The following is a 22,948-nucleotide window of genomic DNA, read 5'->3' on the forward strand; positions in this document are numbered from 1 at the left end:
TATATCTTCATACCCCATAAAACAGTTCCTGGAAAGAAACCTAAAACAGTTTTGAAAACCAAGAATAACTCTACTTAGAATCCACCCTGATTCAGGAATGGCGGGGTATTCCAGAAAGTAATTATTTCTCCCTCTCGCAGAGGTTTAAAAATGTTTCCTGGCCCAGAGGCACTTGGGTATCTCAGTCGGTAGAGCATCTGACTTTGGCTGAGGTCATGACCTTGTAGTTCAAGACCCGCATCAGGCTCACTGCTATCAGTGCAGATCCTCTGTCTCCCTCTCTCTGCCCCTACCCCCCTTGTGCTCTCTCAAAAATAAATAAAACATTAAAAAAAACCTTAAAAATGTTTCCTGGCCCAAAAGGACTGAAAATTCAAGATTCGAATAAAAAAAGATACTCTAAATGTAGAGTATCCCAATTTGCCACAGAATATGTGAGAGGTCACCAGTTTGTGAAGCTGGCTGAAAAAATTAGGGCCTCAGTGGAAGAAAAGGAAAAGGAACCAGGGGGACTAGCTGAGGCAAAATGACTTGGATCCTACTGACTGTGTCTCCTTATAGACTGAGCCATGAAATAGCCATGGGTTTCAGTCCTGGCTCTGACACACTGTGTGATGGTGCAAAAGGCATTTATATCCTCTGGACATCCTTTTAGGTCTGCTTCCTCATTTCTACAGTAGGAGTTACAATGATGGCTGTGATGAATAAGAGGTAACCTACAGATCCATACGGTGCTTGTTTTGGAGGCCATCACACTGGTGGGACAGACACATACATAAACAGAATAGCAGTTGAAGTGGAAAGGAGAAACACCGGGAAGGGACCCAGGAAAAAAACCAGTGGGGCGACCAGGAGGAAAACCAGAAGAGGGGACTCATTGTCCAAGTGAAAGAGGCCTGGATTCCCACATCTGCTGCTCACTGGGTTTGCATATGTGACCCTGCTGATAGGAGTCTGGGTGCCATCTACCTCAACACTTAAAACTAAAATAAGCAGAGTGATCTCACACTTAAAAACTAAGATAATCTGGGGTGCCTGGGTGGCTCAGTCGGTTGAGCATCTGACTTCAGCTCAGGTGAAGTCATGAGCTGAAGGTGAAGTCAGCATGACTTCACAGCTCTTGAGTTTGAGCCCTGCATCGGGCTTTGTGGTGACAGCTTGGAGCCTGGAGCCTGCTTCGGATTCTGTGTCTCCTCTCTCTGCCCCTCTCCCTTGCTCACGTTCTGTCTGTCTGTCTCTTTCAAAAATAAACATTAAAAAAAAGACTAAGATAATCAGATCGGCACTGGTTGTGTGTATCCAAAAATTAGTTACTGAGAGCCTGGTCTATTCACCAGCTGTTTTGTATATGGGAAGACTTCAGAGAATTAGCTGATATAGCTCCTAAATGTGGGCTGATCTGATAAAATAGCAGTGACAAAAGACAGACTGACAAGAAAAAAACATACAGATTGACTTATTGTAATAAGTTCTATGTGACCCAAAGCGATGGTTAAACCTGAGCATTTTTAAGCTATATTTGATGAAGAGTGCAAAGTCATGGAAAAAAAAGGTAAAAGGACGAGAAAAGAAAAGGTCACGAACCAAGTGTAGTAAACTAGGGGAAACAGCAAGGCCTGTTCATTCAGATTCCTCTCGGTGTTTTTGTGTCTCTGAAGAGAAGGATGCTCCTTTCCTCTGGGTTTAGAGAGGCCATCTTTCACATGAGGCGCTTATGACCTGTTGCAGGGAAAGGTCCGAAAATCTTGCCTGTACCTTCAGTTTCTCAAATTCCTACAGCTAAAATATTCAATAGGCCAAGGTGCAATATTTTAGGTAGTAGGCCCTGACGCCATCATTGGTATACTCGATTAACAGAGTAGCATGTATTAGGGCACCTGGGTGGCTCAGTTGGTTAAGCGTCCAACTTTGGCTCAGGTCATGATCTCGAGGTTTGAGAGTTTGAGCCCCGCGTTGGGCTCTGTGCTGACAGCTTGGAGCCTGGAGCCTGCTTTGGATTCTGTGTCTCCCTCTCTCTCTGCCCCTTCCCCCACTCACATTCTGTCTATCAAAAATGAATAAACATTAAAAAGATTTTTTTAAAAAGAGTGTAGCATGTGTCATCATCACTCAAACCAAAACCAAAACCAAACAAATCTTTGAGCACTTGCTGGGAACCAGGCTCCTGCTCTGGGCTAGGCAGGCTCTGAGGACATAGGAATGATTCATATAGGATGAGTTCTCAAACAGCTCATAGTTAATGACTAGAGAACCATCCAGAAGATGACAGAACAAATTTGAGGACAGCCATAGCAGGGGAGAGCCAGAGGGGGCTCAGAACACAGAGGAGAGAGCCCTGTAATTCATACAGTCGGGAATGGCTTCTCCAAGGGGATGATGTGTGTGCCCTAGGTGCCACTTCACTATAGATATATTTCTATCTCTGTTATCATCCTTCTTTCATTAAAAAAAAAAACAACTTAGGGGCGCCTGGGTGGCTCAGTTGGTTGTCTGACTTCAGCTCAGGTCATGATCTCGTGGTTCGTGAGTTTGAGCCCTGAATCGGGCTTTGCTGACAGCTTGCAGCCTGGAGCCTGCTTTGGATTCTGTGTATCCCTTTTTCTCTCTCTGCCCCTCCCCCACTTGCGCTCTGTATCTCCCTCTCTCTCAAAGATAAATAAACATAAAAAACCTCACTGCTCAATTCTCCTCATAGATGAGGTAATTGAGGATAAGAGAAGCTAAGTATCTTATTCAAGGTCAAATCACTAGTTTCTGGTGCGGCCAGTTTTCAGCCCTGGACTCTTTGAACCCCTGTGTACTTCTCATTATAATCATTTCTTTGCTTTTAATATTGTCTTCTGTCTTAATTTATATTCACCATAAATACTTTTCCTCGCTCTTCTTGTTTTTTTTAAAGTTTATTTTGAGAGCATCAGCGAGGGAGGGGCAGAGAGACAGTATGAGAGAGAGAGTCCCAGGCAGGCTCTGTGCTGTCAGTGAGTAGCTGGATGTGGGGCTCGAACCCACGAACCCCAAGATCATGACTTGAGCTGGTGTCAGACGATTAACCTACTGAGCCACCCAGGCGCCCCTCTTTGCTCTTCCTGTCCCATAAGTTCTTTTTCTTTAATTCATCTGTAGTTTGTTTATTTAGATTTTTTTTTACAGCATTAGTGCGAACTGCCAAAATATTTTTCAAAGTGACTGTACAATATTGCATTCCCACCAGCAGTGTGTGAAGGTTCCAGTTGCTCTACATCCTTATGAACACTTGGGGTGGTCAGTCTTTTTAATTGTAGCCATTCTAAAAGGCATGTAGTAGTATCACCTTGGAGTTTTAATTTGCCTTTTAAAAAGGAAGGTAGTGGTATCTCCTTGGAGTTTCAACATGTAGAGCATATTTTCATGTGTTAATTTTCATCCATGCATATTCTTGTCTGTTCAAATTTCCTGTACTTGTTTTATTGGGTGGTTTGTGATCTTTTTTTTTAAAGGAATTTATTTATTTATTTATTTATTTATTTATTTATTTATATTCTGACATTTTACAGTGATATACCTATAGTGATATGCCTAAAGTCTATGTCTTTATTCATTTGTGTTAGATACTCATGCCTTTCATTTTTTAAGGAGCATTCTTGCATTTTTTTTTGGATAATTTTCTCTGCCCTTTCCTATGTTCTCAGTATCTGGAAATTTTCTTTTTTTAATGTTTGTTTATTTATTTTTGAGAGAGAGAAAGTGAGGGAAGGGCAGAGAGAGAGAGAGAGAGAGAGAGAGAGAGAGACAGAGAATCCCAAGCAGGCTCTGCACTGTCAACACAGAGCCTGATGCAGGGCTTGATCCCACAAACCGTGAGATCATGACCTGAGCTGAAATAGAGTTGGATGCTTAACCAAATTTTCTTAATCCAATCATAGATTACCTTTACTAAGACTTTATTCATTTTTGAAGATTTTATTTATTTTTTTAAAGTGATCTCCCAACGTGGGGCTTGAATTTACAACTCTGAAATCAGGAGTTGTACACTGTACCAAGTGAGCCAGCCAGGTTCCCCTAAGACTTATTTTTTATTGTTCCACTCCTTTTGTCTGTTTATTCAACTTTATGGAAGATTCACTAATTTTGTTTTTTTTTTTGGTCTTCCATTGAATGCTTTTTATGAGCTATGGATTTCCAAGAGATAGTTAAAAATCTACTTTTCTGGGGCTCCTGCGTGGCTCAGTCAGTTAAACGTCCAACTCCTGATTTCAGCTCAGGTCATGATCTCACTGTTGTGGGATTGAGCCTGGCCTCAGGCTCCCCACACTGGACATGGAGCCTCCTTGAGATTCTCTCTCTCTCTCTCTCTCTCTCTCTGTCTGTCTGTCTGTCTCTCTCTCTCTTCCTCTGCCCCTTCCCGACTTGTACTCTCTCTCTAAAAAAGTCTACTTTTCTTCACTTGGATAACAATTTTATAAAAATAAAAAGCAAAAAGAATCTACTTTTCTACTTTTTCTCAATTAATGAATGCTTAAAATATAAACATACAGCTTACCTGATTCAGCTCTCCCTGTTGGGTTCTGATGCCAATATTATGGGAACTTCCTACAAAATATTGGAAACTTATCTTTCTCTTCTCAGTGGGAGGGTTTACAGAGCACTGGAGTTGTATATTGCCTTGGCATTCCTAAGCTTTGATAATAACCTAAATGTTATTGAAAAGACAAAAGATGGCTGGGAGCAGGAATTCTTAGGTTGTATTGACTTTTATTTTTTATTTTTTTAAAACATTTATTTACTTTTGAGAGACAGAGAGAGATAGAGCACGAGTGGGGGTGGGGCAGTGAGAGAGGGAGACACAGAATCCGAAGTAGGCTTCAAGCTGTCAGCACAGAGCCCAACGATGTAGGGCTCGAACCCATGAACTGTGAGATCATGACCTGAGCGGAACTCGGATGCTTAACTGACTGAGCCACCCAGGCACCCCTAGATTGTATTGACTTCAGTTGGAGTGTTTTCTTTGACCTAAGCTGAAAGCTAGGAAAACCTGTCTTATGTCTGCTGTTTCCCACGTCACCTGATGACAGTCTTTGATTCAGAAATTTGTGTGACAAGGCACTTAAAGGGAAAACAGAAAGTGCAGGCAATGAGAAAAGGTGGGGAGATTTTTTTTTTTCTTACAGAAAAAGATAAATCCCTGATATCTGGTCTGTTTAGACACAAGTCTATCCTTTAAAAGTGTTGGGAAATCTCTTTTTATTGCTCAGGCTTTGGATCACAGACCTTTGTCAGGAGCTGTGTGCCTGGGTCAGAAGTTATACTGAAGATTGGTCAGCCCCCTAAGCCTGGGCACCCTGGAGAAGAGATACTTTTCTAGGCTGCTGGGATCATTGTCCCAGGCAAGGTAAATAATTGCACAAATTGCTCTGTGTCACAGGGACAAAGACCTCAGGAGGACCAGAGACTGCTAGATGTGTCTGCTGTGCATCAAGAGTCTGAGAATCCCATGATAAATTCCAAAAAGAGGCACCAGCTCCTCCAGGTTGTCCGGCTCAGGACTGGCAGGATGAATATTCACAGTAGTTGTGGGTAAAGGGCCTCCTCCTTCACTGAAATGGTCTTCTTTGGACACTGTGTAGTTATTAAAATTATTTCTTTATTTTAAAATTGTGGTGAAATATACATTGCATAAAGTTTACCATTTTCACAATGTTTAGGTGTACAGTTCTGTGGCATTAAGTCCATTTACATTGTTGTGAACCATCATCACCATCTCCAGAACTCTTTTTACTTTGCAAAGCTGAAACACTGTACCCAGTAAACACTAACACCCTATTTCTCCCTCTGTCTCTCTTTCGTTTGTGATACTGATAGTTTTGTCTTCTCTTTGTCTTTTGCTTGTTTGTGTTTTTGGCCAGTCTGGCTAGTTTTGTCAATTTTATTTATCTTTCCAAGGAACTAGCTTTTGGTTTCATTGATTTTTTTTCTATTGTTATTCTGTTTTCAGTTTGTCTTGATTTATTTTCTTATCTTTATTATTTTCTTCCTTCAGCTTGCTTTAGGTTTGTCTTTCTCCGATTTCATAATGTAGAAGCTTAGATCATTGATAAGAAGCCTTGATGGGGATCAGGATATGCTACTCCAAAATGTGGCACCTTGGCATACTGAATATTTTAAGTGGAAGGAGTTTGAGAAAACAGCAGAAGCATAAAGTTCACTCTGACCTTCCCCCTGCCCTTTTCCCTTGAAGCAGGTCATAAGACTGTCATGTGAGAGGTGCCCTCCCTATACCCAGAGGATAGGAGAATCCTTATCTCTGAAGACAAAGGGATCTTGAGAAGAATCAGGCTGTGCTGTTTCCCCAGTTTACCATACTTAACCTGGTACTCCTTGAACTACCATATTCCTCCATGGCTGTCCACTCTTCATCAAACCTAGGATAAAAGTACTCAGGTCCAACTGTTTCTTTGGCTTTTCATTTCCTTATGAAAGCTTTGATGTCATGTAAAACTTATATTAAATAGATTTGTATGCTTTTTTTCCTGTTCATCTGCTTTTTGTCAGTTTAATTTTCAGACCCAGCTAGGGTCTCTAAGAGGGTCAAAGAAAACTTTTCCCTCTATTACAATTTTCTTTTTGAACATAAGCATTTAATATCATAAGTTTTCCTCTATGCACTGCTTTATCTGCATACCACAGATTTTGTTATCAGTTTAATTTATTGAAAAAAAAATTTTTTTTAAGTAGGCTTCACATTCAGTGTGGATCCTAACGCTGGGTTTGAACCCACGACCCTGAGATCAAGACCTGAGCTGAGATCAAGAGTCAGATGCCCAACTGACTGAGTCACCAGGCACCCCTGATAAATATTTTCTTGTTTTCAAAAATTTTTTAAATGTTTATTTATTTTTTAATTTTTTTAATGTTTATTATTTATTTTTGAGAGAGAGAGAGAGAGAGACCCCGAGCATGAGGGAGGGAGGGGCAGAGAGAGAGGAAGACAGAATCCGAAGCAAGCTCAAGGCTCTGAGCTGTCAGCACAGAGTTCAACTTGGGGCTCAAACCCACGAACCATGAGATCATGATCTGAGCTGAAGTCAGATGCTTAACTGACTGAGCCACCCAGGCGTCCCAAATGTTTATTTATTTTTTGAAAGACAGAGAGACAGTGCGAGTGGGGGAAGGGCAGAAAGAGAGGGAGACACAAAATTGGAAGCTCCAGGTTCTGAGCTGTTATGACAGCACAAGGCTCGACACGGGGCTTGAACTCATGAACTTCAAGATCATGACCTGAGCGGTCAGACGCTTAACTGATTGAGCCACCCAGGTGCCCCTGAAAAATAATTTCTAATTTGCTTGGTGACTTACTCTTTGATGTGCCCATAGGTTATGTATATGTGTCTTTAGTTTTCTTTTTCTTTTTTTTTTAATTTTTTTTTAACGTTTATTTATTTTTGAGGCAGGGAGAGACAGAGCATGAACGTGGGAAGGTCAGGGAGAGAGGGGGACACAGAATCCGAAGCAAGCTCCAGGCTCTGAGCTGTCAGCACAGAGCCCGATGCGGGGCTTGAACTCACGGACCGCAAGATCATGACCTGAGCCGAAGTCGGATGCTTAACTGACTGAGCCACCCAGGCGCCCCTGTGTCTTTAGTTTTCAAACATCTTGGGGAATATTCCATGTATTTTTCTGTCATTGATTTCTAGTTTAGCTCCATTACAGCCAGAGAATATACTGTGCATTATTTCAGTTCTTTTAAATTTGTTAAAATTTTGTTATGACCCAGAACATGGTCATATTAACACTGACTCTTGTCTTTTTCTTTCAATTATAAAGATTCTCATGATTACACAGGAGATACCTGAGTAATCCAGGCTCATCTCACTATTTTGATGCTTAATTTAATCACACTTGCAGAATTCCTTTTGTCATGTAAGGTGATGTCTTCACAGGTTCTGGGGATTAGGATGAGAGCATCTTTGCGTGGGGGTGGGGTGGGGTCATTATTCTGTGTACCACACCTCCTTTCCCCTCTCCTAAGCCCTTGGGATGACTGTTACTGTCTCCACATTGGTCCACAGAGGTAAGCAGATTTGGCTTACCTCTCTGAGCAGCAAAGTCTCCATCTGACAAAGGAAAAAGTACAGCAGTAGTCAATGGCCACTGGGAATAATAATAATGACTGTGCTGATCATAACAGTTACCATTTACTGTAGGCTTTCCATATGCCCGTACTTTGCATGGATTATAGGTGCCACCACCCCCATTTTCCAAGTGAGAGTCTGAGGCCCAGCAAGGTCGTATGATTTGCCCAATGTCATGCAGATGGGAAGTAGTGGAGGAGCCAGGGTTAGAAGACAGGCTTTCTCTATAGTCTGTGCCTTCAGCGACTGCCTTAAGTTACGACTGTGATCCTTAGAGGGGTCAAGGGAGGCCCCCTTAAAGTGGATCCTTTATGAATCTAGAACTGTAGGATGGATTTTAGGGTCTGCTAGTGGCCAAATCACTATCATTACTGGACCTACAAAGAGGGTATTTGCCTTCCACCTTTCTCTGTGTGTCTCAGACTCTCTTTCTCTCCTCCCTCTTCCTCTCCCTCCCATACATGTGGGTGCACACACAGACCATAGTGTCTTATATTTGTGGCTTAACCTACACAACTAAGGACCTATGTATCTACATAATTCAGGAAATTATGACCCTCAACACACGTGGGGGATGCCTTACACAGAGCTCCACAGCTAGTGTAGAAACGCCTATAGCTCTGTTCCCCCACTAAAGTAGCTTCAGTTTTTGAGGGTGAGCAGGAGGCAGCCAGGGAGAGTGACAGTCTTCTGTGGGCATCTGGGGTGGGGGGTGAACAGCAGAGTGTGAATGGTGTAGGTGTCTAGACCAGGACTTCTGGATCCCTCAACATATCTGTTCCTTAATCAATACTTGCCAGCCACCAGGTGTCCCCTTCCCCTCCCAGGTGTGGTAGAACCCCTCCCTAAGGAATGTGGTGGAAGTCTTCTCAAAACAAAGGAAGATGACATACAGCATGGCCCAATCAACTCCCTGACACGACTCTATAATTTGCACTGTGTCCAATCAGACTATATGTGTCACCATATATGGGAGACCAAAAAGTATAAATTGCATAAAAGGCTATACCCCACTGTGTTCGGGGCTCAGCCTTTTTGGGATCTTAGTACACTGATCCTGGGCTGGCACGAATAAAGATGCTTCCTGGAAAGAAGAAATTGGATGTCGCGTCCCTCTGTGCGAGAATCCTGCTACACAGGAGCCATTTAAAAAAAAAAATTTATTGGGGCGCCTGGATGGCTCAGTTGGTTAAGCGTCCGACTTCAGCTGAGGTCACGATCTCGCGGTCCGTGAGTTCGAGCCCCGCGTCAGGCTCTGGGCTGATGATGGCCCAGCGCCTGGAGCCTGCTTCGGATTCTGTGTCTCCCTCTCTCTCTGACCCTCCCCCGTTCATGCTCTGCCTCTCTCTGTCTCAAAAATAAATAAACGTTAAAAAAATATTTATGTTTATTTGAAATAAAGAGAGAGAATGCAAGTGAGGGAGGGGCAGAGAAGGAGGGAGACACTGACACAGAATCCAAAACAGGCTCCAGGCTCCGGGCTATCAGCACAGAGTCCAACGCAGGGCTTGAACTCACGAAATGTGGGATCATGATCTGAGCCGAAGTCATACACTTAACTGACTGAGCCACCCAGGAGCCCTTCCCAGGAGCCTCTTTAGCCCCCTCCCTCAGCCCTAGTCACAGGGCCTTAGTTATATCCCATTTTTGTCCTGTCAACCAGCACACCAGCTCTACCTCAGAGGACCCACCCAGGGACTTTCCGCTTCCTGCAAGTGCACAACATTGTGTAGGACAAAGATCTTCCTGCCACCATGCAGGGGTCTGTCATAAAGTCCTTGTTAGGGAGGAACCAAAAATCCTCCAGGATCCAAGTGTAACTCCAGCCCTGGACTGGGGGGTCCAGGGTAATTCCCCAGGGCTGGGGTAAAGGGAAGGTTTTCTGAGACGATGAGCTGGGATTATTGTCCCATCAGGAGGTGGGATGATGCTGTGCAAGGTTGGGTCTGTAAACAAGGAGAAGGTACCCTGGGGGGTACTGAGGGAGCATGATCGCAGGAGTGCTCCAGTGGCTGTCCTCATGGGCTTTGGCCTCTGGCCGGCTGTGCCCCAAGGCATCTTGGCAACTTGAGTCTGTCATCTGTCTTGTCTGGACCCGAGTATCCTCATCCGTGACAAGGTTTTCTTCTAAGGGGGTCTAGTGAGGATTAAGTGAGATGGTGCCTAAGAAGTGCTTGGGATCAGCCATAAAAAAGAGGGAAATCTTGCCATTTGCAATAACATGGATGCCTCCAGAGGACATTATGCTAAGTGAAATAAGTCAGACAGAGGAAGACCCATACTGTATGATCTCAGTTCTATGTGGAATCTAAAAAAAGCAAACTCATAGAAACAGAGAACAAATTGGTGGTTACCAGTGGTGGGGAATTGGGGGCTGGAGAATGGGTGAAGGGGGTTAAAAGTACAAACGTCCAGTTATAAGATACGTAAGTTCTGGAGGTCTACTGTATAGCATAGTGACTATAGTTAACACTACTGTATTGTGTATTTGAAAGTTGTTAAGAGGAGCACCTGGGTGTTTCAGTCAGTAAAGGGTCTAACTTCAGCCCAGGTCATGATCTCACAGTTCTCTGCTGTCAGCACAGAGCCTGCTTCGGATCCTCTGTCCTGCTTCACAGATTCTCTGTCTCTGTCTCTCTCTCTCCCTCCCAGGTTGCATACTGTCTCTCTCTCTCCCTCTCTCTCTCTTTCTCAAATAAATAAACATTAAAAAAAGAAAGTTGTTAAGAGATTAGATCTTAGGGGCACCTGGGTGGCTCAGTTAGGCATCTGACATTGGCTCAGGTCATGATCTCCTGGTTGGTGAGTTCCAGCCCTGCATCAGGCTCTGTGCCGACAGCTTGAAGCCTGGAGCCTGCTTCAGATTCTGTGTCTTCCTCTCTCTCTGCTCCTCCCCTGCTCATGCTCTCTCTCTCTCAAAAATAAACATTAAAAAATAAAAAGAGATTAGATCTTAAAAATTCTCATGACAAGAAAAAAATTGTAACTGTGTGAGGTGATGTATGTTAACAAAACTTACTGTGGTGATCATTTAGCAATATATACACATATCAAATCTTTATGTTGTACACCTTAAACTTATATGATGTTATATTCTAACTATATCTCAGTAAAGCTGGGAAAAAAAGAAGTGCTTAGGACCCTGCAAATCAAATAGATCTATGATTATCTAAAAGAAAGTTACTTTTTTAATTTAAAATTTAAAATTTTCATGATGTTTTTTTACCGTATCTCATCGAATCTCAGATACTATAGATTGTGTCTCACACTTCCATTTTAGGTAATACTGAAGAAAGAAAGAATGCTGCTAATTAACTATGACCCAATGCCTTCTTATCTCAGTGACTGTAAGATGAAGTCCTGATTTTTGGTATGTTGATATGTGAAAAGAGGGCATTTTAGATTTGATAAAATATGGGATTTTCCATGGTTTATTTTCATAGTTATCTTTGTGGAAATATATTGTTTTTAATGTTGCGTAGTGATAGAATCTTTTCAAGATATTTCATTGAAGAACAAAAGTGATTTGAACTTATTTGAGATGACTGTATTAGTCTGAATGGGGTCCTGGCCCTTCAGCCTCTCTCAGTTGCCCAGAAGGATCTTTCTGGGGTCAGGTGCACAGAGGCTCACTCCCCATTGGTGCCCACACTGAAGGTACTCTGGATTCTTGCTTCAAGACGGAAGGGGGAGGGGTTAGCCACCAACTGAACATCTGCTCAAGGATGCCCACACGTCAGGTACATCCTGATTGCTGGGAACCTGGCAGTCCCACAGGCATCATACAAACCTTCAGGTGTCACACAGTCTGGTGCAGGAGGCTGACACATACATACAAGCATAACAAAAAGAAATGGAAAGGCGCTGCAGTATGTGGCTATGAGAATGGAACTCTGGATCCAGACGGCTTTCATTTGAATACTGGCTTCATGATTTCCCAGCTGTGTTACCTCTGGCAGGTTACTAAACCTGTTTCTCATGTGCCTCATTTGTAAAATGGAGAAAACAACCTTATCTATCTCATTAGATTGTTGTAAGGAGTATTACATGAGGTAATATTTGTAAAGAATTTATTAAAAATTTTTAATGTTTATTTTTGAGACAGAGAGAGAGAGAGAGAGAGAGAGAGAGAGAGAAGCAGAGCATAAACTGGGGAGGGGCAGAGATGGAGACACAGAATCGGAAGGAGGCTCCAGGCTGTCAGCACAGAGCCCAGTGTGGGGCTCAAACCCACAAGCCGTGAGATCATGAACTGAGCTGAAGTCGGATGCTTAACCGACTGAGCCACCCAAGCGCCTCTTTATTTGTAAAGAATATAGAACAGGTTCTGACATATAATAAATGTTCAATAAATGCTTAATATCTTAAGCATTGAATTACAAGTACAGCCCATGGAAGTTCAAGGGACGCAGGGGAAGAAGACATAATGGTAAAGCAAAGATGGTAATAGCACTACCCTCCAAAGTTTATTGTATATATTTCCTTTCATCTTTCTTTTTTTATAATTTTTTTAACGTTTATTCATTTTTTGAGAGACAGAGACAGAGCATGAGCGGGAAAGGGGCAGAGAGAGGGAGACACAGACTCCAAAGCAGGCTCTAGGCTCCGAGCTGTCAGCACAGAGCCCGACACGGGGCTCGAACTCACCAACTGCGAGATCGTGACCTGAGCCGAAGTCGGACGCTCAACCGACTGAGCCACACAGGCGCCCCTCCTTTCATCTTTCTTAAAGTGTGGTCCTAGGGTTTAGACCCCATCCTTTCGCAGGAAACCTTTCCCCTCCTCTGTTCTGGATGGCACTCCTGTTAATATGGCCCCAGGCTCCAGATTTCCTTGTGGCTCCCAAGGGGCTCTTCCCAAACGATCATGGAACCCCCTTTCCCTGCCATGCAAAGGCCAGCTGAATGTCAGGGCCTCACTCTGGGCCCCATGAAGGTGGACCCATGAGCCCTGACTCCCCACAGACTATTAGGATCTGGGGATTCTTACCTTCTCAACGTCATTCTGGATGAGCCTATTACTGTATCTTCATTCAAATAATAAAAGTAAATGTCAGCCCATTGCATATGTGAATGAATGACTAAAGCTAAAAGTGATGGCTCATTCTCTACCAGGCCAGAGCCAGTCCTTCCTAAGGCCACTCATCTGGGACAGCCCTGAGAGTGATATGGAGTCAGAACTGAGGTAAGCAAAGCCCAGCCCCCATTCCTTCAACAGGGATCAGGCACTAGCCTCTTGGAGTTGCGTCCTTTTTCGGCCCAAGTGCACATTCTACCTGTTTTTCCCTGTAGAAGGCGCTCCCACTCGCCCTTGCAGGTACATACATTCTGTATCATGTCCAGATCTGTGATATAACGTGAACCCCAGTCATTAATGTTACTCTGCAAATCATTGGCTATAAGCGGTCGTTTAGAGTATCCCCCCCCCGCCCAGTTTGTTCGTACCATCCTTGTGCACACGTGTGTTTCTTTGGCACATAATCTTACAAGTGGAATTGCTGAGTCAAAGGAGTCACTCACTGAACAAACACCTAAAGAGTGGCTAATAAATGATGGACGCTGCTGTAGGCACTGGGGAGACATCAAGGAACTAAAAGTCCCATGTTCCTGCTTTGGTGGAACTGACATTGCAGTGGAGGAGGTTTCCAGTTTGTATCTTCACAGACGTTGCCTCAATGCTGTCCAATTACCAACATCTTCAGCCCTCTCCTGGATTGGGAACTTTGAGGCAAGGAGATGGGTCCCTTGGCCTTTGCTCTCTGCAAAATCTTCCGGATTAGGGCCTGGGACGGTCCATTTGGGGGACGTCCGGGTGGAGTATGTGTTGAAGGCGGAGGAGACGGGGGATGGAAGGGTCCACTGGGGAGTGGGAGGAGGAAGAGAAATGGTTTACAGGGTATTTCCATAGATACCTCCTTGGTCATACCACTAGGGGGCTTACAGGAAATAAGGATAAATAATACAAAATGGGACCGTCCTCCCAAGATACACCCTTATCAGGAGGTAGAGATGGAACAGTCGGCTCTGGGAGGTACCACTGGGTAGGGGGCGTCTATTTTGGAACAAACCATTGTGTGGGCTGCGGAGGCCATAAGGGCTGCTACCACCCCCGTGCAAGGGGTTTCTGCCCAAGACCCCGATGGAGGCAGGAGTGGCACTACCTTCACCGTCCGCAGCCCCTGCCCATCCTCCCGGTTCCCATCCAAGTCCCAGGTAAGCACCCGCTATAGGACTGAGAACTCCACCTTTCCCGGGTTTCAGTCACAGCTTCTTCTTCAGCTCCACCCATTTTGGTTCTTTGACTTTAAATCAGTGGCTTGCGGGGGCAGGGCCAAGCGATTGGATCGGGGAGAAGGGAGTGGGCCTCAAGGCTTGCTTTGGGATCTGATTGGTAAACGCAAGCTCTCACCAATCTCAGGCTTTTCCTGTGCGCAGAAGGGGCGTGAGCCCTGTCCCCGATCGCGCGCCGAGCTCCTATTGGCCGCTGGATTGGCGCAGGCGCAGTGGTTGCTTGGCTAGAGTTCCGGGATGTGGCGGTGAGGCTTTCGTGATGTGAACAGGTTTGGATTCGGTCTCCGTGCCTCAGTGTTAACTTGTCAGAGGGGTTGAAGATGGTACTCCTGTAGTAAAATTCACAGATCGCTGCTCGTAGGCATGTTCTGCCTTTTAGTGCACCGGCGTTGGGGGCTGACACCTCGTGTGTGCCCCTTTCATCCTAAACTCAAGTCGCAAGCCCAGCAGATGCCCCTGTCTCCTCGCCTTTATTCTTGCAGTGCAACCATTCATTCATTCTCTCCATTGCTAAAATTTGAATCTTCGGGTTTGGGATTTAGGGACATTTCACAGAAGTCACTTTATTAAGCAGAAATCTTGCATGGTGAATGGCCCCTGACCCCAGGACCACAGAACAGGGCTCCTTACAAGCCCAGTCTCCCAGCAGGTGGTGCTTTTGCGATCAAATATTTTCCCATGTGCGTTTTCTTCTGGCTGTTAATTCCAGAAATACGTTAAGGACCCAGAGCCAGGATTATGTGGAAACCATACTGCAATCTAATTTTAAAATGCAGCATAAATCTTCATCTAAATGCAACAGGAAACACTTGTGCTCACAACATTATATTTCCAACATTTCCTCTTGTGATGCATAGTAAAATGGGGGAAGCTACATAGTCAAAAACTAAAAGTAAACGTGAAAGTATGGGAGGAAAAAGCAAACCCTAAAATTGAGCTCAAGCACACACAAATGAACCTAACTCTTGATCAAACTGATAACCCATGGAGAAAGTATTCTTCCTGATAACTTTCTCTGGCTGTGTTAATATGGGTCATGACACAGAGGAAGGGCTCCATCTGCCCGGGGTTCAATATTCAACTTTCCTTTCTGTCAAGATTTCTGAATGCTTCCTGTTTGTTTTAATCAGGATCCTGTCGTTTACCTGAAGCCGGTTTTTCTAGGACAAGGGCAGACTGGAAATACAGTCTATTTAAGTCAGTTACTTATCAGAAAGTGCCTTGGGATACAAGAGTCAGAACTCGAAGAACTTGGCAAGAAGGGGGCTGGAGCAGACTTACTCTCCACTCAGGTCCCCTCACCATTCCAGCCCCTGGAGTAGCCCAGGTCACTCTAGCCGCTGAGGGCCATAACCTCAGTGTGGTGCTTGTCATGAACCATTGTGAATATAAGTGTTTGCTGTTTCTTAGAATCCCACTCTGATCTCTCTGTATCAAAGTGACTGCTGAAAAGCCATTATTTGTGTAATTGCCTTTATTTATGACTGTCTGCCCTACTGGCTCTAGAGTCCCCACATTATATTCTTCTGGAGAATGCATAAGAATGGGACTGTTTATATTGCTATGAGCAGCTGTTAATAGCCTGGTTTATTGGATTAATGAGTCACTTACTTTGCACGTGTCTAATGGGACGTGACCCACAGGGGTAATGAAGAATGTGTCACTTTTGGTAGGCAGGGGAGTTTTATGGGGGACAAGATCCTGGAGGTTTGCTGGGGGCCCAGGTCACAGTGAAAGGTCACATGGTTAATGGAGGAGGAGGTGGAGGGTGCACGGGGGTGGGTGCCAAAAGGGACAAGGGAAGACCCAGAAGGAGCACAAGGTATTTTACAATGTTACTGAGGTGTTCTCTTTCCTTTACATTCTTCCGAGTAGTTTTCCCTCTACACATGCCTCCCCATGTTCCCAAGGAAAGGAACCAAGAAAATAAGTTTTGCTTGAGATAACAGTAAAGATATCAATTGACCTCACACAGCTCTTATTACAGAGCTGATTATTTGTCCTATCCAGGGGCTCTTGCTTGTAACGTTCCTATACTGCCTGTGAAATCTGTTAAAGTAGTTTTCAAAAAGTATAGAATGAAGGCAGGTGTCCCATGGTGCATTCTCTGGAGACAGTTGGTGGTAAGATATTTATTAAGGACCAACACCTGTGAAAGGAAGGGGACAGAAATGGAGCTGGGCAGAGGCAGAGGTAGAACCACAATGGAGAGCCCAATGAAGTCTTGGCCCGCCAGGCCAGGTGGAAACTTTGGAGTAAGTGTCTTGGTCACCTCTGGCTGCTATAACAAGTGATCATAGACTGGGTAGCTTAAGCAACAATATTTATTTCTCAGAGTTCCAGAAGCTGGAAGTCCCAGAGTAGAGTGCCAGCATGGTCAGATTCTGGTGAGAACTGTCTTCTGGGTCGTAGACTGCCGACTTCTCCTTGTACCCTCACATGGCAGAAAGAGTGCGAGCTAGGTGTCTGGCCTCTTTTATAAGAGCACTGATCCCACTCATGAGGGCTCCACCCTCGCTATCTATTTACCTCCCACAGGCCTACTACCTCCAAATACCATCACATTGGGATTAGGGTTTCAATATATGAATTGAGGTACATACTTCCAGTTATAAAATGAATAAGCCAGGGGATAAAAAGTACAGCATAGGGAATGTAGTCAACAATATTGTAATAACTTTGCGTGGTCACACATGGTAGATACACTTATCATGGTGAGCCTTGTGTAATGTATAGAATTATTGATTCACTATGTGGTACACCTGAAACTAATATAACATTGTATGTCACCTATACTTCAATTAAAAAATCGGGTGATGGGGGTGTGGTTGGCTCCGTCAGTTAAAGCATCCAACTCTTAAAAATTTTTTAGTGTTTATTTTTAAGAGAGAGAGAGAGAGAGAGAGAGCACGCACGAGCAGAGATGGGGCAGAGAGAGAGGGAGATATAGAATCTGAAGCAGGTTCCAGGCTCTGAGCTGTCAGCACAGAGCCATGTGGGGCTCCAACTTACGAGCCTTGAGATCATGACCTGAGCCGAAGTTGGATGCCCAACTGACTGAGCCACCCAGGCACCCGCTACTTCTTATATTTATTTATTTTTGGGAGAGCACAAGTGGAGGAGGGGCAGGGAGAGGGAGACAGAGGATTGGAAGTGGGCTCTGTGCTGACAGGCTGACTGCAGCGGGCCCGATGTAGGGCTCAAACTCATGAACCACAAGATGACTTGAGCCAAAGTTGGATGCTCAACTGACTGAGCCATCCAGGTGTCCCTAAAGCATCCAACTCTTTATTTTGATTCATGCCATGATCTCATGGTCATAAGATCAAGCCCTGCCTGGGGGTCTGCACTGACATTCAGGAGCCTGCTTGGGATTCTCTCTCTCCCTCTGTTTCTGCCCCCCACCTCTCTCTCTCTCTCAAAATAAATAAAGAAATAAACTTAAAAAAATCAGGTGGTGTTAGCCCTCCAACTTAGTTCTTTTTCAAAGCTCTTTTGGCTATTTTCAGTCCTTAGCACTTCCAGATGAATTTTAGATTTTGCTTGTCAGTTTCTATAAAAAAACAAGATGAGACAAAACCAGCAAACCCAAAAGCCAAAAGTTAACACATCCTGCTGGGATCTTGACTGGATTGTGTTGAATGTATAGACCATTCTGGGTAGAATTGATATCTTATCAATATTGAGTCTTCTGATCTATAAACAAAGTATACATGTCTGTTTATTTGTCTTTAATTTTTCTCAGCAATGTTTTGTAGTTTTCTGTCTGTGTGCAAGTGTTACATACCTTTTGTCAGAGTTATCTCAATATTTCATATTTTTGATGCTATTGTAAGTGGAATTGTTTTCTTAATTTCATTTTCAGATTTGCAGGCTAGAACCTCCAGTGCAGTATTTTTTTAATATTTATTTTGTTTCAGAGAGACAGAGAGACAGACAGAGTGTGCACGGGAGTGCGGCAGAGAGAGAGAGGGAGACACAGAATCCGAAGCAGGCTCCAGGCTCCGAGCTGTCAACACAGAACCAGATGCAGGGCTTGCACTCACAAACTGAGATCATGGCCTGAGCCGAAGTTGGATGCTTAACTGACTGAGCCACGCAGGAGCCTCTCCAGTGCAGTATTTAATAGAAGTGGTAAGAGTAGAAATCCCTGTCTTGTTTCTGATGTCATGGAGAAAGCATTCAGTCTTTCACCATTAAGTATGGTGTTAGCTGTGATTTTCCATAGATGTCTATTATCAGGTTGAGGAATTTTTATTCTGTTCCTTGTTTGCTGAGAGTTTTTGTTAGAAATCAGTGTTGACGTTTTTAAAATGCTTTTTTCTGACTCTATTGAAATGATCATATCATTTTTTTCCTTTTCATTTGTTAACATGGTGAAATAACATTGGTTTTCAAATGTTAAACCAGCCCTACATTCCTGGAATAGACCCTAGCTCTCATGATGTATTATCCTTTTAAGATATTGTATTATTTTAAAGTTTATTTTGGGAGAAAGAGTGAGTACATGAAGGGGCAGAGAGAGAGAGAGAGAGAGAGAATTCCAAGCAGGTTCCACACCATGTGGGACTTGAGATCATGACCTCAGCTGAAGTCAGATGCTTAACTGATCCACCCAGGCACCCCAATATATTGTTTTATTTGGTGTGCTAAAATTTTGTTTAAAATTTTGTGTCTATGATTATAAAACATTGGTCTGTAATTTTCTTTTCAAATGTCTTTTTTTAAAAAAAGTTTATTTATTTATTTTGAAGTGGGGGGAGCAAGGGCAGAGAGAGAGAGAGAGAGAGAGAGAGAGAGAGAGAGAATCCCAAGCAGGCTCTGCACTGTCAACCCAGAGCGTGACGTGGGGCTCAAACTCAGAAACCGTGAGATCATGGCCTGAGCTGAAATCAAGAGTTGGATGCTTAACTGCTTAACTGACTGAACTGCCCAGGTGCCCACTCTTTTGGAATGTGTTTGTCTGATTTAAAAAAAATTTATTTATTTAAAATTAAGTTAGTTAGCATACTTTGTCAGATTTTTGTATCAGGGTATAAAGCTGGCCTCATAGAATGAGTTGGGAAGGATTTTTTCCTTTTTAGTGTTATGGAAGAATTTGTGTAGAATTGGTATTTTCCCCTTAAGTATTTGGTAGAATTCACCAGTGAGGCCATCTAATTATCTATTTCTTCTTGACTAAGCTTGGGTAATTTTTCTTTTGATGAATTTGTCCATTTAATGTCAATTGTCAGATTTATTGGTGTAAAGTTGTTAACAATGTTTCCTTAATTATCCTCCTAATATGTGTCAAATCAGTGGTGACATCACCTCCATTCCCAATATTGGTCATTTGTGCTGCTCTCTCCGGTAATTCATTGCTGACTCTTGCCTCATGCCTGACTCACCCCAAACGAGGGGCTCGCAGCCAGCCCTGTAAACTGGACTGTGGATTATCTCCCTCTAGTCCTCTGTCTCGCTCTGAGCATCTTGGCACTTGGGAGTGTGAATGGAACAACCTGCTCTTCTTATGCTTCCTAAAATTAAACTCCTTCATATTTTCATCCCAGCTAGAGTATGGGCTCTCTTAAAGCAGGAAGAAGGGTTGACATCCCCCTTTTTTGTTACATCTCTCTTGGTGCAGTGTAATGCTGACCTGGGTACACAATAAGTACACGATGCATAAGTGAGGATTGATCGCTTCGTCCTATAATAAACATTTGGTTTCTTTTTAACATGTATTCATTTTTTTGAGAGACAGAGACAGTACGAGCAGGGGAGGGGCAGAGAGAGAGGGAGACACAGAATCCAAAGCAGGCTCCAGGCTCTGAGCTGTCAGCACAGAGCCCAATGATGTAGGGCTCAAACCCATGAACTGTGAGATCATGACCTGAGCTGAAGTTGGACACTCAACCGACTGAGCCACCCAGGCACCCCTGTTTTTTTTTTTTTATATGACCCCGTTAATGTCCAAGTTGAAGCTTTCTCCTTCAATATAAAGCGTCCTGTTTCACAGCAGTTGCAATGGGATTCATGAAGAATATTATGAAGTGTGAGTTGATTTAACTTAAGACATCATGGTTGCTGAATGACAGTCATAAAGTTAAAGGGAGTTTCAGAGATGGCATATTTCACTTTGAAGGACGATGCATGGGACAGCACAGGGAACCAGACTTTGCAGCTTTATGTAAGTTCAGTTGAGGAAGTTAAAAATTCAGCCTTACTCCTGAATATTTGAACTGGGAATTAGATTTTGTCCTAACCTTCATAGCTATCCAGTTTCTGAGAAAACGAGTCTTTTTAAGGCAATGAGAAGACACCTGCGTGAAATCTGTTCCTGGAGGCATTCAGGGACTCTGTTGAATCCTCAGGCTGGGGCTGGGCTGCTGTTATGGAGCCTGCAGTAAAACAGGAACTTCTGGTTCCAATTGCTTCTTATCAAAGCCTCAAAACATTTAAAGGAGGTGAGGTGCTAGCACCCAGAAGAAAAGAGCATTTGTGCAGGTTAGAGCATGGGACGGGACAAATAGCAGAATAGGCCGCCACAGAGGAAGGCATTGCTGGTCTCTCGGTGACATCCTGAAAGGCTAGATCCACCTGCAACATGCCAGACACCTACTTGGTACAGTACAGTGGTGGGGAGGAAGAGATGTATCTGTCATGTTTTAGTCCCTCCAGGAGGGATAAACCATCCCGGGCAAGCATTGTGTAAGTCACCATTTGATCATTTCCACAACCAGGGCTTTGGGAGGACAGAACTGGTTGGTGCTTTTGAGCCAGTCCCTGAAATGAGTTCCCATGCAACATATCAAAATAAATAACCAGTCAAGTGGGACAGTAGTAACTTCCCCAAGGAGAGATAATTGGGTGTACCAGATAACATGAGCCTAGCTAATTCACCATTAACAATTTCCCTGTTATTCAGGTATTCAGTGCAGGATTGTGCTAACTGCTTCTCAGGAATGCTCTTAATCCTCACAACATCCTTTGAAGAGGTAGGGGACATTATTACCCCTGTTTTATACATTAGGAACCTGAGGCACACAGAGGACATGTGACTTGCTTCCAGGTCACACTGTTAGCAGATGATGGGGCCAAGGCTCAAACTTCTCCATGTCCTGAAGCAACTGTCCTTCCTTAATAGTAAGGATCAGCTCTTAATAAGCACCTGGGCTCCATTACATTACCTAATTCATTTTATCATCACCGCAACACTATCAGGCATGTGTCATTATTTTCTCATTTTACAGAAAGAAAAACTGAGGCAAGAAAGGTGAGGTAACTTGCTCAAAGTTTCACAGCTAATAAATGGATTGGAATCTTGGCAGTCTAGTGATGGAGTCCAAGTTCTAAGCCCCATTCATGTAATGCCTCTCAAGGGTCACATTACATGAAATGTTTGCCCAGCACCAACTGCCCGCTCTGCAGCATAACCTGAGTGTTAAAATATGCCTTTGCCGAAGTGACCATGGGATTCCAACTCTGATCAGAGTTCTGCTGCAAATCACATCACTGGTTAATTTGCAGAGACAGGTCTAGAACCTTGCCTTTCTGATGGGGTAGGGTGGGGATAGCATGTAGAGAATAACACAAAGGCCCTAAAAAGGCCCCAGCTGTTCAAAAACCTCTCTCTCTTCTATCTCCAATGATACTCTTGGATTACTCAAAGATTACTCTTTGGATTAAAACCTGTCTCCCTAAAGATCATAACTGAAGAAGAAATATGGTGCCATATTTATTCTCTAGTTGACTGTCGTCAGCTTAATGAATAGGCCCTGAGGGTATGGGACACAGAACAGGGCATTCTGGATGGGACGAGGGTAATGGGGAGGTTCTAGAAGGAAAGACAGGAGGGAGTGAGTAGGGCACTGGAAACTGAGCAGGAATAGTGAAAAGGGAGAGGAAATCTGATAAGAGAGGAAAGATGGTCCCCAAAGGAGGACAGATAAGAGGCCTCCAAATACTCATTGTTTCCTCCATCGTCTCCCTATGGCCTGACCCTGATCTTAGGAAGCCCTCATGCCCAGGACTCAGCTAAACAGCTGGGGAGTGGAGAAACATCAGTGCCACATGGCATCAAGAGCCGGTTGTGGAATGAAACCATAAAACCACCTTCTTCCTTTGTGAAGGAATTTCAGGCATCATCAGCTGGTGGCTTGTTTTTTTTTAAATTTAATTTTTTATTTTTAAAAATTTACATCCAAATTAGCATATAGTGCAGCACTGATTTCAGGAATAGATTCCTTAGTGCCCCTTACCCATTTAGCCCATACCCCCTCCCACAACCCCTCCAGTAACCCTCAGTTTGTTCTCCATATTTATGAGTCTCTTCTGTTTTGCCCCCCTCCCTGTTTTCATATTATTTTTGTTTCCCTTCCCTTATGTTCATCTGTTTTGTCTCTTAAAGTCCTCATATGAGTGAAGTCAAATGATTTTTTTTGTCTTTCTCTGACTAATTTCACTTAGCATATTACCCTCCAGTTCCATCCACGTAGTTGCAAATGGCAAGATTTCATTCTTTTTGATTGCCGAGTAATACTCTGTTGTGTATATATATATATATATATATAT

The 22,948-nt window shown here is 43.6% G+C and overlaps 1 long non-coding RNA gene across 4 annotated transcripts in view; it reads left to right on the plus strand.

Annotated features, from left to right (window-relative positions):
• Positions 1 to 14,141: 14,141 nt before the first annotated feature.
• LOC121025923 (uncharacterized) overlaps positions 14,142 to 22,948 on the plus strand; it is a 152,358-nt gene continuing 143,551 nt past the window's right edge. Inside the window, exon 1 of one of the 4 annotated variants that reach the window (XR_005788188.1) lies at positions 14,142 to 14,320. This is a non-coding gene — a long non-coding RNA (uncharacterized LOC121025923). The remainder of the gene's footprint in view (positions 14,321 to 22,948) is intronic. The other 3 variants (XR_005788189.1, XR_005788193.1, XR_005788190.1) reach the window with 3 other exon arrangements.

The sequence above is a fragment of the Herpailurus yagouaroundi genome, unplaced genomic scaffold, assembly GCF_014898765.1.
Source record: "Herpailurus yagouaroundi ecotype Mexico unplaced genomic scaffold, PumYag 67793, whole genome shotgun sequence".
In the NCBI taxonomy this organism is placed as follows: Eukaryota; Metazoa; Chordata; class Mammalia; order Carnivora; family Felidae; genus Herpailurus; species Herpailurus yagouaroundi.